At 35.9% G+C, this 15,350-nt stretch overlaps 1 protein-coding gene across 1 annotated transcript in view; it reads right to left on the bottom strand.

The window, feature by feature from the left end:
- Positions 1–871: 871 nt before the first annotated feature.
- LOC123282426 (uncharacterized) overlaps positions 872–15,350 on the bottom strand; it is a 43,567-nt gene continuing 29,088 nt past the window's right edge. The window contains exons 14-18 of the mRNA XM_070519561.1: positions 8,289–8,402; positions 7,853–7,964; positions 3,463–3,603; positions 2,602–2,718; positions 872–1,905 (exon numbers count right to left, since the gene is read on the bottom strand). The gene's annotated coding sequence lies outside the window, so the exon portion shown is untranslated. The remainder of the gene's footprint in view (positions 1,906–2,601; positions 2,719–3,462; positions 3,604–7,852; positions 7,965–8,288; positions 8,403–15,350) is intronic.

The raw sequence follows: 15,350 nt of genomic DNA, 5'->3' as shown, positions 1-15,350 counted from the left end.
TAAAAACTACTAGTATTTGCAAAGGATTTAGTATGTACTTTGAAAAAATCTGAAGCCATGAGAAAGTGTAAGCTGACCACTTACCAAAAAAAAAAACAAAACTTTCAGATACAGAAAAATTATCAAGAAAATAAACAGAAAGAAAACACCCCCATCACAAAGTGAAAATATTAACAGTAATTAAAATTATTGAATAAAAAAAAAGACATACCTTGTCCTTGAACAGGAAGACTTATATTATTAAAAACCAATTCTCCCCTAAATTAATTTATTAAAGTTGATGAAATTGCAGTCTAAACTGTAATTTCTTCCAACAAGAAGACACATGAGACAAGAGGCAGAAGAAGAGACACAAAGATCCACAGAACAAAAATGGAGCCAGTCACAGATGAGAATACAGCATATGTGCAAGATGGCATTACAGATAAATGGGCGATTATTGGCAAATAATCGCAAGTAATGGCAAATAACTTGGCAACTTTAAGATTTCAAATAAAAAAATTTCTTATGATTTCAGAATTTGAATTAAAAAAACACAAAAGAATTAGAAGTTAACATATATGAAGGGTTTTATGGAATCAGTTTAAATACCTTTCCAAAATGACATGAAATTCAGAAGCCATAGAAGCGAACACGGTTATACTTAGACACATAATAATTATATACATTCTTATATCAAAAATGAAGTTTAAAAGTGTGTAAAAATATCTGTAATGCTTGACAATCCAAAGCTTATTCCCCCAATAATCAATGAGCTCTTCAAAATCAGGAAGAGACTAAAACCTCCCCCGACTCCCAAAATCAGACATAAAGAGGAAATTAAAAAATACAGATGGCTAATAACATATGAAAAAATGATCAAACTCAAAAACAAAAGAAATACAATTTAAGACAATAGTTTGGGCTATCACACTGGCAAAGATTTTAAATATTTATAAAATCCATTATCTGTGAGGTTGTGGGAAAGCTGGCAATCTTATTCATTGCCATTTTAGGATAAGTTGTCACCACATTTTTAAGGAAATCTTGCAATAATTTTCAAAATTTGAAATGTGCACATTCTTAATCCCAGTATTTCAACTGCTAAGTAATTTATCATGATATAATAGACAAATGCAAAACTATTAATAAATAGGGAGGTTCACTGTGCAGAAATTTGGTGCTAACATAAATATCTATGGCTGAGAAATAATCAAAACATTTAATTATATTTCATCTACAAAACAGTCATGCAGTCATTCAACAAATGACACAAATGTATATTACTGAAATAGAAAAAGGGCATTTAAAAAACTATTAAATGAAAGGCAATTTGCAGAAGAATGTGTACAGTATGGCCCCACTTCCAGAACCCTCCAGAAATAGCTTGCATGTGTGCATTTATCCACTTAAAGAATGCACACAACTCCCTTAATAAAGAAAAACTCTGGGGGTTAGAATTGGGAGAGAGGAGGGCACTTAATTTCTGTATTAGATATTTAGAAATGCTTTGAATTTTTGAAAAAATTCATGCAGCTTCTTTTTAATATATCCTATTTTTAAAATTCACCACATGGCAAATGAAAATTATAAATGTCTATTTATGGGAGCACTGAGCAATTCCACCATTTTGAGTTTCTTGTGCAATAATATTTCCTCTACTGAGGCTCCTGGGATTGAGTCAAGTGGCAGCAAGGGAAACAGTCACCATGCCCAAATTAAAGTCTCATCGATGATATCCCAATATGAGCATTTCTCAGTTAAGCATTTCTTATCTGCAGGAGGTGTCCACTGCAACACAGGAAAGAGAGGAGTCTCCATGCATAAGGAGGACTGTGTCATTGTTCTTGGTGAAGCTGGTGATAGAAGTAATGGCTTCCACAGTAACAAATCCACCTCGCCTTGAGGTCATCACCTGCAAGAAGACTGTGGGGAAAATTGGCAAAAATGAGAAACATATTTTCTAAGGAGCTTGTCAGAGGGCTATGAAATCTTTGTACATTCTTCTCCTACATGTGCTGCAACAAATCTACTCAGAGTACATAAAGAAAGCCACATTTTCAGCAGCTGGATCCATGCTGTGCCAGAAAAACAACTTCAAAACTTCCTGAAATCAAGGATGCCAAACATTGGTGCTACTTTTTCTCCTTTGCTGGGCTAAAAAGTGATGGACATCTCCAGCTCTCTCAGATTATTATCTGTCTCTTCCCCTCTGTATTTGGCTCCTTAATGCCTTAGGCCACTCATTCATTTGATCAAATATTTCAGACAAAACTACTTGTCTGCCCTCCAGTCTAATAGTTATTGAGAATCTACTGTATCTCAGGCATACAACAATGCTCTGGAAACACCATGGATCCAGCCAAGAAGGAGGAGTTCAGTTTATTAGATAAGAAAAGTTAACGAAATCCTTCATATTAACAGCAAGTGCACTAACTGAGATGTAGAAAAGCGATTAAGGTATATAAGAAAAGCTGTGTCTCAACTCATTATGGAATCTGGCCCTTGGAATCAATTAGAAATGTAACCAAAAGTTATCAATTTTCATAAAATTAACATCTAATTCTTTATCCAGACATGGTTACTTCTAGAAAGCAAAAAATATTCTGACAAAAACCTTACCTTTAGAGGGTGGCCCTTGAACAACAGGTAAGTGAAAAGGCTCTTTGTCTGAAAAGTCTTGTTTCAGGGATTTACTGGTATCATTCACTCCCCAAAGAATTCCCAAGTAGTCATCTTCTGAAGGGAAAAAAAACAGAAACACCAATTCCAATGAAAAAGGCCAGTCACCTGGAAGCTGGGCAGTCACTCTTTGGTATTCTTTCATATTAATTTCATTTGAAAGCTGTTTCTTACTCTGTTACACAAGCTCTGAAACTACAGCTAGCAGCTCCATAACTTGATACGTTTCAATATCAGCACATTGTATTAAAGCCCTTCTCTGTTGTGCATTTCCAAAACCAAGTGGATTGCCTGAATCCCACTGAAAATTGTGTCTTTTTTTATCATTTATCTTTTTCTGTTTAGTTGGCCACGTTATTTACAGAATCGCTCAAAATAATCTACCCATATATCTACTCTTAATAAAAGTTTATTGAGAGCCTATTCTACGCCTGGTAATCCATAAGGTGCTTGTGTCACAAAAATAGACTGGAAAACATCAGGCCATAAGAAATTAAAACCCATTTGATAAATCAATCAGACAAATAAATAGCCAAGAAGTAACTTAGTAAATGGTTTTACAAAGGCAGATTCAGTTTTAGGATGTAATTGTTGAGACCCCCATTAAGGAAGACTTATTATGACCCACAGCAGTAATTCTCAATTACTGTGCCCACTTTCATTTGGCTCTTAAATGGGTTTTTGATGCTATTTAGCTCTAATCAAATGTCACCAAGCTTAAGAAGAACAAGATCTATCAACTCCTATCCATCCTAGGCCTTTTCCTGATAAACAAGCAGTTCCCTGCCTATGTAGTCATACCTGCAAGAGTGTCCAAAAGATCACCAGTAGGAATGGAGAATCACTGACTAAGAAGGAAGTTTTCAGCTCATTCTCTGGAGCTGACATTCAAGAGTAAAGGGAAAGGCATAGTTTCCCTTTCCTTCTAGGCTCTATCTGTACCTAACAGGAGAAAAAAATGAGGAAAAATAACATTTTAGGAAAAAATAAATGCACCTATATGTACATATAAACCATATACAAACACACATGTATGTAATTCAATTTAACAATAAATTCACCAAGTGTGGGTATCCTTTACTAAACACAGACTGGAAAAGGTGGGTGTTGCTAAGTCCTTTGTGGGTCATGTGCACAACCTTCAAACATCATTGCTCTCCCTTCCCCCCGAGGTTCAATAGACACAGAGAGTGGCTGGCTAATAATTATTTTAGCAAGGTAAAATATTCTATTAAGACTAAATGTTATAAAACACACTTTTTACTATTGTATACAGATCAATGAAAACATGGTTTCTATATTAGCACCTAACTCCTAACAATTCCATTGGCAAAAGAAAATTGTTTCTAGCTTATCAGTTTCCACAAGACCATTTTTAGAGAACAATATGCATCAATAATGTCTAAATATCTAGAAAGATTGAATTAAACTACTCTTTTTTTAAACAATACTCTAAAATTTGCCCCAAAGCAATAATCTAGTGAAAAGGTGTATTCCTGTGCAATAATCAGAAGTATTCTAACCATTCTTCATCTAAAAGACATCCATAAATATAATATTTTTATCTATGATTTTGAAGAAAGCATCTAATGTAAATCATCATTTTTAAACAACCTCAATATAACTATAAAGTCTAGATGTGATAAAATGAATAACACATTTGATTGCTATATTCAGAGCATCCTCAAAAATGCACAGAACGATGGCTCATATGTGACTTACTGATCTCAACTTCACTAATTACCCAATAAACAAGAGAAAAACTGTGTATCTCAAGGCCATGTCCTAATATTCTCTAACTGAAGTCATCTGAAGAACACGCTATCACAAATTTATCAAATGTATTTACAGATTTTCTTATATTAACACGTCAACCATTAAAACACCTTTAAATACTAGATTTACGTAAAGACGTAAAATTTTAATTTTTACATTAAAGAAAAGTTAAGCAAAAACCATACAATTGTTAAAACATGCGTTTGTCTCCTGAATATAAACATATTGATACAAGAACATTGTCTTCGTTATTTCATTTTCAGTCTTCCTGCCAAGTCAATAAACAAATTTAGAAATATTTATCACAATGTGGTAGCTTACAATTCTATTTTCAAACACATTTTCCCCAAATATGTTTCCCTTCCCTTGCTTAAGATTTCAACAACATGTATTTTAAATTTATTATTTATATAATATCTATATCATTTATCATATATTGGCATACATGTAATAGCTCTGGATAACTTGTGCCCAATAGAACTTTGGTTCTTAATGAACAAAGGCTTGGAAATCTTAGGGGCCAAAGTAATGACATATCATCATGCATACATAATTCTCTGGTCTCAGACACTAAATTTGGTCCTGAAAATTCCTGCTGGCAAATATATGGATGTGGACCTTGACTGAGTTTTCTTAAAGTCCCAACAGAAGATAAGCAGCTATTTCCTTCAAGGGAACCACACAGACACATTTCTTCAGAAAACATTTAAGAACTAAGTTAAGATAATGTATTGCAGAAGAGAAAGATATTAAGTGCTTCTAAATGGGAAGAAAACCACAATCTTCTAAAATCAGTGTCTCTGCAAAACCTGCTACTATGAAGAGAATCTGTAGCAACTGCTCTGGCTTATGTCACTTGTTATTCTTCCATAGTTAGATGGCAGAAACAAGATTAATTTCCTTATACATGTACAACAGTATTTCTCAACTTTTCCTTTTTATTATCACCTGTCTGGATATCCTTTTTAGACACTTTCCCCTGGTTTTCAACAGCTCTAAATTTTAATACCACAGATATGCTGTATACCTGCTTATGCTCTGTAACTGTTTGGAGGACCATGACCCACTGTAATATTTAAGATTTCTTTTGCTCCCCAAGAACTAATTTTCACCCCAGGGGCATGATATCAACTATGTTGAGAATGCACAGTGTACAGTAATTGGAGAAAAATAATTAAATGGGTAAGGAGTGCACAGAATGTTCTAACCTGTCAAGCACTGTGTTTGGGGCAGTTTCCCCGGGACATGCTACTGAGGCCTCAGGGACATTCTCTGAATCACATATTTCATTTTGACCCAATATCATCATTCCTGAAAATGAAAGAACTATTCAAACACTCTTAATGACCAATGCCTTTATGCTTTGAGCTAAACACAGAAATGTCAAAATTCCTAGGATCTATAGGAATAGAAACCACGGAGGACTCACCATATTATTAATATATCTATCTGATGTGATTACAAGAGGCGTCCAAAAATAGATTAAATTATTGACTAGTTAAAAAAACACACACTGGCTAGAAACATAGCAAATTTGAATGAGTGGTATTATATTATTAAGGGAGCTTCTGGAAACTTCTCAGAGATAAGCATTAATGACAATGAGAATCTATCTATCTATGTTGTGTTGCCGAGTTTTAAGTGCAACTAGAACCTTGCTTTCCTCTATAGCCACCTCCCCCTCAAGAAAACACAATGAGACAAACAATAACATTCCTGATGAAATCTACAGATTCAGCAAGGATGCCCCCGCTTTCGTTACTAATTTTAGTGATTTATGTCTTCTCACCTTCTTTCTTGACCAGGAAAGGCTTGTCAATTTCATTAATCTTTGCAGAAATCCAACTATTGGTCTCACAGGTTTTCTCCATAGCTATTCTGGGTTTTATTTTTATGTCATTGATTTTTGTTCATATCTTTATTATTTACTTCTTTGTACTTGATTTGGGTTTAATTTTCTAATGTAGTCATTTTCTTGTTTCTTAAGGTGGAAAGCTTAGGTTATTTGATATATTTCCTCTTTTCCAATATAGTAATTTAAAACTATAAATTTCCCTCTAAGCATGTCTCTAGCAGTACCCCATTTAGTTCTAAATGTTTTCTAGTTTCTTTCATGATTCTGTCTTTGATCCATGGATTCTGTACATCATGTTAATTTCCAAATATTTGGCAATTTCCCAGATTTATTTCTGTTTTGATTTCTAATTTAACTCTCCTGTGGTCATAGAATATACTCTACATAATTTCAATCATTTAAAATTCACTGAGTCCAGTTTTATGACTTAGCATGTGATCTATCCTGGACAATGTTCCAGGTATGTTTGAAAATAATTTGTGTTCTGCTGCTGTTGGGTGGAGTGTTCTATATATATCAGGTCAAGTTGTGTGATAAGATTGCTGAAGTATGCTACAACCACACTGATTGTTCAAATGGTTTGTTGATTATCAAGAAGAGGGTAATGAAGAGTCTAGTTATTATCAGTGAATTGCCTATTTACCCCTTTAATAGTGTTGGTTTTTGCTTTATGTAATTTGAGATACTGTTATAGGTGATTATGTCCATAATTGTTATATATTCCAGATTAATTAAACCTTTTATAATTATATTATATCCTTCTTCATTTCTACTAATATTCTACCTTAAAGTCTATTTTCTCTGATGTCATAATAGCTACTCCAGTTCTCTTCTGGGTATTGTTTGAGTGACATAGCTTCTTCCATCCCTATACTTTCAAACTATTTGCGTATTTTGTTCTAAAGTGTCTCTTTTATAAATAGTGTACAATTGTTTAATTTTTTTAATGGAATCTCCCAGTTTCAGTCTTTTAAATTTAATATAATTGTTGTATGACTGGATTTATGTCTGCCATTTTTCTATCTGTTCTCTAGCTGTCTTTCATCTTTTGGTTCCTCTGTTCATTCTTAACTGCCTTCTTTTGTATTAAGTAAATATTTTCTATAATACTATTTTAATTCCTTGGTGGCTCTTTTAATCATTTTTGAGTTATTTGCTTAGTACCGATCCTAATGTTTAAAAAATGCACCTTAAATTATTGCAATACACTTCAGAATAACACTAACTTTGTTATATGGCCTTTTAAATGCCTTGAATTCAGTTTTAGAGAAGTGATTCCCTCTCATTTTGTCCAGACTTTCCAATGGATCAATTACTGACAACATCATTGATCTAGGCATGTTTATAAAGGCGACTACGAGTCTGAGATTGGTGACAGACACTAAACACTAAGGATTCTGTCACCAATGGACACAATGACCATGCTAGTAAGTCACGGAGATTAGCAAACACAATCAGTGACCCAGTCCCATGGTTGACTAGCATAGGGAGACTCTCACTGTCACAGGAGTATTGCAATTACCTAAAAATACATCAGTATTCTCAGGACAAAATTCTTACCTCTGTGAGAATTTACACAGGCCCTTGAGGATGGAAGGTAGAATTATTCCCAATACTTTTCTTCACATCTCAAACTCTTTCATATGAAACCCACTTTTTGGTCCATGTCAGCCTATTGGAAGAGAATAAATATGTGGCAAGATGAGAAGTAAAATGAGTCTATTCGTCAACCATACATAAGACAGGAAGGTTCACTAAGTATCTGTATATAATATATGCTAATTTATTACTCTACTGGAATGTTTCTGATGTTATTGAAAAGACAGTGCAAAAATTTTGGGGGAAAAACGACAGTGAATCAGATGACTCACAAGATTATTAATGTTTCACATTGTTTGGATTAACAGACACTTCACAAAAGCAATAACATTCTAAATTACTTAATAAAATAATAAAAATAATCTAGGAATACACATTTACTAAAATTGGATATTACCTCTGGAGTGCATTGTTTTGATCTTTTTCAGAGAAAGGAGCTGGTGCAAGTGACAAAAACAGCACTTCTTCAGAATGGCAGTGAGAATTCCAAGCAGTAAAATGTCCCTTCCCTCTGTTAAAAAACAAAATTCAATTGAGTAATTTGAAGATCTGATTGGCTTTATTAAATAATTCATAAATCAGGCAGCATCTCATCTGGTGGGCTGTATAGAGATACTCTGAGGGGTTATAAAACATGGAAGGCTTTTATAGAAAGGGGAGTGGGGCAAGGAAGTCATCAGCAGGGAAAGAATTAAAGTTCACTGGAGGAAAGTAAGTGCTCAAGTGATGACACCTTCCTATTGGCTGAGCTGTGGCATTTCTATTGGCTGGACTTGTTGAAGGGCAAGAAGGAAAACTTCCCTCCTCCTGCTGGAGCAGTAAAGTAGTTGCACTTACTGTTTGGGAGTGCAAGGTATTTCTCTTTCTGTTATCTCTAACAGGTGCTGTGATTAACTGACTCTGCAACTGACATCTTTCTGTTTGGGGCAATTGACAATGAGTGATAGGGCAGGAGAGTTCCCTCTATAGGGCTTCCAGGTTCCAATTTTAGTTGAGGTTTCCTTTATTAATTTTAACTGTTCCTCCCTTTTGGTCAAGATCTTTCTCCTAAAGTATTCTGATCAAGAGTCAGCTTTTCTCTATTCAGTAGCCTTTGTCCTTTGGTTCCAGGAAGGACTTTTCCTGGGTGTTGTGTCCCACATTGAAAGGAAAGTGCATGGACTGGAAACTGCTTGAGGCCAATATGAGTAACAAGGAAGTATAGAAGGAAGAACTCTCAGGTATTTCTTACTCAAAGTCTATATTCAGTTGAGGTTGTAAGCGTTGGAAATCATCTCAAAGCACCGAGTTAGCATCGCCTTATTAGGCATGTCATTTTTACAAAGGTTCAACAAGCAATAGGTACAGAACTTAGCAACAAATACATAGAGCAGAATTATAAACAACTTAAACCCAGTTAGCAAGACGGTTCTAAACCATGAGTCCAGACCTGAAGGTAACTGGGTAAATAGATCAAAAGACCATGGATCATCAGGTGAAATTTATTGTAGGTAATGTGCTTGTTCTCTAATTATATGCAATTGGGTTTCACTTCTCCAGAGGCATTTATCTACGTGCAACAGGAGGTGTTTGCTATCACACAGACACCTCCTTGCTCAGCCAGTAAATAATCAAGGGCTTTATGATTATCCAAAACTATTTTAGCCAATGAGTCAAGTAATTGTTGCTAAGCTGAGACTGTCTTGGCTGTGGAATTGGCCAACTCTCCTAATGTTAGGAAGAGATTTCCAATCATTTCTTCATTGGCACTTACTCCAATCTACAGAGAGAAATCTCTCCCTGTGGAGGCAATCCCAGAATCATGTATGCTTCCTGGAAGTTCTCATTTAAGGCAGTTAGAAATTTGATGGTACAAATCAATGAGAGGCTTCCATTTTGTTATGGAGAGAGAAAAGAACAGTGTTTACAGCAAGGACACACTGCCCTTTTATTCTCCAGCTGTCAAGGCAATAAGTTGCTCAAGCATAAAGACCATTTCAAAACGTCCACATATAAAGATGTAGCTAGGAGCTACATCTATACCTAACAAACCAGGAGCCCAGATCTTGAAGCAGCCCCTGGAAAAGTAGAAACCCAATTGCATAAAATAGGGATCTATGGTCCTTTGATCTATTTAGCTGGTTATCTTCAGCTCTGGGCTCCTGGTTTAGAACAATCTTGGAAACTGGGCTTGTTAAGTTGTTTTTAATTCTGCTCTGTATATTTATTGTTAAGTTCTGGATGACATTCAGGGATTTATTCACTGGTATGGTATATAGGTGTTAGCATCATTCACCCAAGACTCAGATACTGTATTATTACATATTGAACGACTATCTAAATATAACAGCTTTTGAAATTCCAGTGAAGTTACTTAGGGGGACCCAAGGGGTCATTGCTGTCTTGGTTTCTGATGACAAATATAACAATTAGAGGGCACTGTCCTTCCAAGAAAGAAAGGGAGAAAATGAAGTAAGAAACAATAGTGAAGAAAGGGCGTAAAGGCCTGGTTCAGTTATCCAGGAGAAGCTCTCTCCTTCAGATGCTGTCTGCTTCAATTCCTGAAAATCTTAAATTTCAGGTCACCAGACAGTGTGCAGGTCCAGTTGCGGCTTGGTACCTTCTTTAGGTGCAACACATGAATCTAAGAGTCCACTCCCTGGAGCTTGGCAGCACAAGGGTTAGTCAACATTACCTGACAGGAACAGCAATAATTTCAAGAAGTTTGCAAGACTTTCGTTAAGGCTCATATAATTTGCCTAGTGAAGTGGGTGCCTCAATCACTGGAGATTGTGGAAGGCATACCTCAAGTGGGAAACACATTCTCTAACAGTTTCTTTGCCACTGTGACGGCATCAGTCTTACAACAGGAAAAAGCCTCAACCCATACAGAAAACATACATACACTAAGAAGAACATATTGATAAGCCATGATAACTGGCAGTTGAATGAAGTCCAGCTGCAGGTAACAAAGGGTCCAGAGGGAGAAGGTCTGAGGCCCTCTGGGGACAAAAATAGTTTTTCCAGGATTATGAACCTGACAGGTATCAGCATTGTTGGTAGACTGTTTTGGTAATTTTGTAGAAGTCTCTCCACTAATGTTGATTCACAATTTGAGTTATCTCAAATGCACTGTGGTGGGTGAAGAAATGCAAAAACAGAAAAATGGGATTTGCCAGGGAGCCGAGAAGAACCAAGCAGCTGTCTTGCGTTTCCTATAACCCCAACTATTCATTTAATTCATAGCCATTGTTTACCCATCCTAATTTCTCTGAATCAGGAGATGACTGTTGCCATGTTATAAGTACATCAGGATGGCAAAAGTCTGGCAAAGAGGGTTTAATTTTTGCAGAAGCAGAATGGATTCATCCACATGTGCTACAGTCTTTATAGATTCTGTGCTACTGTCTTTGTATGAAAGTCATTTAGGGCATTTTCTTGATAGTCACATTCAGTCCTTTTAGTATGAGTCTCAATTTTGATGACAGAGACCCAATTCAGTTTCATGAGTTTCCTTTCTACTAATCTTCTTGATTCTCACAAAGACATCAGAGTATAAATGACAAAAGACTAAAAAAAAGGTTCATTATAATGCAATTGACAAAGAAATTGGTTATTTCTGTGACATACAACATTTTAAGATAATAACCAGAATTACAACTGATAACATTATACTAGGACAAATTAGGATTTTAGGAATGTCACACAATTTCTAGAATACTTATATATCTATACAGGCACAGCATAAAAAAGATTTCAATCTTAACCAGTCTTGTCTATACACAAAATTCCTTTCCCATGTTATGATCAGTAGTTTTGTCATCGACTAGTTGCCCTAGTTGCCCCAAGAAGCTCAAGGGTGGGTTTGGAAGCATTTAACTGTTTTTCCAAATTTTCATTTTTCCTTCTGTTGTGTTAAGGAGATGCAATCACCAACCACCCTGAACCAGACCAAGCCTCTCCATAAGAGCTAAGACTATCACCTTTGCCTCATTTTCAATGCTAAGATCTCTCCAATAGGAGCTTAGGCCTCATTACCCTGTAACCTGCAGTGTATGTGAAAGCACGTTTTCCAACTGAGCATGTGCAAGCGAATACCCACCTCTCCCTTTTGGATATTCATTCCCCATCCGAAATAAAAGGTCCCTGCTTCCTTTTGTTTGGGAACGCCTTGACTCTGGAAATGATTTGTCATGGTCTCCTATTTTTGCAAATATACTTTACTTTGTGAGACAACTTACTTCTGGTAGAGAGTCTGATTTAACTTGCCAGGAGGGAACACACTTTGGTTTCAGTAACACTTTTAATTACATATGTCAGAATTTTTAGCCCTTAGAAACTTTTACTTTTTAGTGAAAAGTAAGCAAATATGAACTGTCTTTTACATTAGCATTCTGCGGATTGGTAGACTTAGAAACACTTTTTACAATTTCTAGAAATATGTGCTTTCTCATAAAAAAATTCTCAGCATGAAACAAGACATGTTTACTAACAGTTCCAGTTCCATCTAGTTCCTCTGGAATAAGAAGCCAAAACTTCCAATATTTTACCTTATTAGGGAATGGGTCTGGATATTTCATAAGTCTCTATCATTTAATTTAACTTAGCAACACTGAAGTTTCATGTTGCCAAAAATATTTGGGAAACAGGTGAAAAGTTCACCTGAAAAAACTTTTATTCCATTTACATTATTTAATTTTCTTGCCCTTAACAATTAGGCTTAGATTACTGTTGCCACACAAAAATGGGGTTCTCTTACTTGATGTGCAGAAACAAGACAATTAATTACAGCATCAGCTTTTGGGAAAAGAATTCAGTTCCGTTCTGTGAGATCAATCTGCAGCAAGACGGGGTATGTGCCCTCAGATCTCTCTCCCTGATTAAGCATTTGGGGCAAAATTTAAGAGGTTAGGGAGAACAGGCTGGCATACAGAAATGCTGGTGGGATTGATTTTGACTGGTGGGCTTCAAGTATTTATGGTAAGTTACTCAACATTCTTCAAGAATTTATGGTAAGGTTCTAAACATTTATGATGAGGTGGGGAAGGAATCTTACACCAGATCTTCCTGAATGACTGACTCCTCACTTTTCATAAGAGTCTCACTTTTACGTTCTGGTCATTTCCCAGTCCTTTGGTTCTCTGGGGAGGAGAATCTTTCATTCTGCAGTCATTTCAAGTCAAAATTTCTTCTGTGCATGCTGTAGCTACATGACTTGGCAAATTTTCTTAAAGACAATTTCCCAATTACTCTGTTGATAAAATGGGGTCAGTAGAACTGGTCCTGGAGGGCCCGCAGTTACGTTACTTATGAAAATTTCATCATACTAAGTTACTTTTCTTGTTGACAAATCTGTAAGCCTAGGTAGAATAAATGTATTATATTTAATGCCGATAACTCTAAAGACACGTCTGCTTTAATTAAACCAACAAACTTAAACTAACTTTTATTTACAAAAGATTATCTTAGATTACCTGAACTTGAAAGAACATTTGGGTTAGTTTTTTTTCATATTCCTGAGAACTTTAGGATGCCCAATCCTTACAAGCACTTGCCTTCAAACCAACTAAACAGAGCTCATTTACAAATAAATTTTAGCAATATCTTTCAAAGGAAGAAAAATATCTCACATTTACAACATATATATATCTATATGTACATATATATATGAACAAACACACAAATACACATAAAGATGCAAATAGAGATCTTATAGCTTTTGTTTTTGCTAGTATTTGTGGAGAGGACATTTTAGATATTTTTTAGCCCAGTTGCCAAATACCTTCCCCTTTCTGATGAGAAATATTTGCATTTCAAGGAATGGCTTTTAGGTGCTAGGGAAGATGGGGATAGAAAATTTACATCACGAAGGCATAGATTAAATGCAGGACAATTCTATTTCAGAAGTCCTCATCTTTTTAGACATTTTGAGAGGAATAGGTAAGGTTTTGGGAATTGGCAAAAGGGTGGGTAAACTTTGAACTTCTAAAGCCACAGCTTTGGCCCTACAGAGATTTTCAAGACAAAGACAGTTGTTTCCAGTTCCCCAAAGAACGGGATTGCAGCCTAAATGATAAAGAGGCTATTCTGCCCTTCCAATTACCTTACCTCCAATTTTCTTCTTTCCCTCTGGGTACATACTTTTATTTTAGCATAGGGCAGAAAGCCAAAAATATTCCTGTCAAGCTCTGAATATCAGTTTCCAATTTAGCCAAATTTCTGACTGTAAAGTTATTAAATCAGGATTCAGCTGGAACAAACAGCAAAATTTCTGGCAGATGAAATAATCCCATTAATTTTAACTATAGTTTCTCCTTGGCTGTTTAATGGCATAACATAGCAGTTTATCAGGGAATTCCTATCAGTCCTGTTCACTTTGAGAGGGGTCCATATGGGGGCTCTCCCTGGACATAGATATGAAGGCATTAGAGAAAAATTTGTATAGGACATTTGAGAGCCATCTCTTTTCTAGTGTCCCAGTTGATCACAATTGAGACATTGATCTTTGGACCAGTGTTTTTTTGAAGATGGACCCCTGGGGGGTGCAATGTGGGAGACCCAGGTGCTATTTTGGGTCTCTGGCCTTGGAGCTGTTGTAGCTGTATAGCTGCTATTAGCTTGGTGGATTTCTGATTGTGATCTTGTTCCAGGGGCCTTTCAAAATGTTCAGCTTTGGTCATGAGTTCAGTCAGGCCTGAGCCCTCCCTAGGTTTAAGAAATTCTTTGACTATACCTCCTAGTTCTGTCTTTGACCAAGGGGTAAAGGACACCTGAGGAGGCTTGTCTATAGGCTCAGGTAGTTTTATTTCCAACAGTAATTGTTTAATATTCTCTTCAGAGTAGAAAGGCAGTTCAGACAGAGAATCAGTAAAGGGTGAGTACAAAGGTGAAACAGAACAAGGGGGGCAGTAGGAGTTATGTCTGTCCTATCACCTTTTGTTTTAGGTACCTTTTGACTCTTTATTTTTCATTCACCTTTTGTAATAAGTCTTTTAATATATTTTGAAATCTTGAAGACTTTTGTAAGCTTCTGCATAACAATTAAAGTAGGCATCCCATTCTGTCTGATCTACTTTGTATGACTTGCTCTCAAGTGTATTTCTTAAACAACGTATTTTATCTCATTGGAATGTTCCCCATAATGGCCACTGTACTTATAGGTTGTTGTTAGTAAAATTTTGCCATCTTTCTAGATATCTACAACTTCTGGGACTATAATTGTTAAACATAACATAAGCAGGTGTGCCAGAAGGTGGCATGCTTAAGTCTTTGGATATAAAGGATCTCATTTCTTTAGCTAGCCTTTATCCACACAAAACAAGACAAACAAACTTGTGCACCTTAATATATTGGCAGCGACCAAGAGATGTTACTACATCCTGGCCAAAACACGGCCCTGGCCAAAAAGAAGGCACATCACCAACAATTCCAATGGGATTTTGGACTGGGGGATAAGGATTGAACCAGCAAATCCAAAGGA

This window comes from Equus asinus, chromosome 2 (assembly GCF_041296235.1).
Source record: "Equus asinus isolate D_3611 breed Donkey chromosome 2, EquAss-T2T_v2, whole genome shotgun sequence".
NCBI lineage: Eukaryota > Metazoa > Chordata > Mammalia > Perissodactyla > Equidae > Equus > Equus asinus.
Note: the sequence above shows the minus strand (reverse complement) of the source record. Positions and strands in the feature narration are given on the sequence as shown.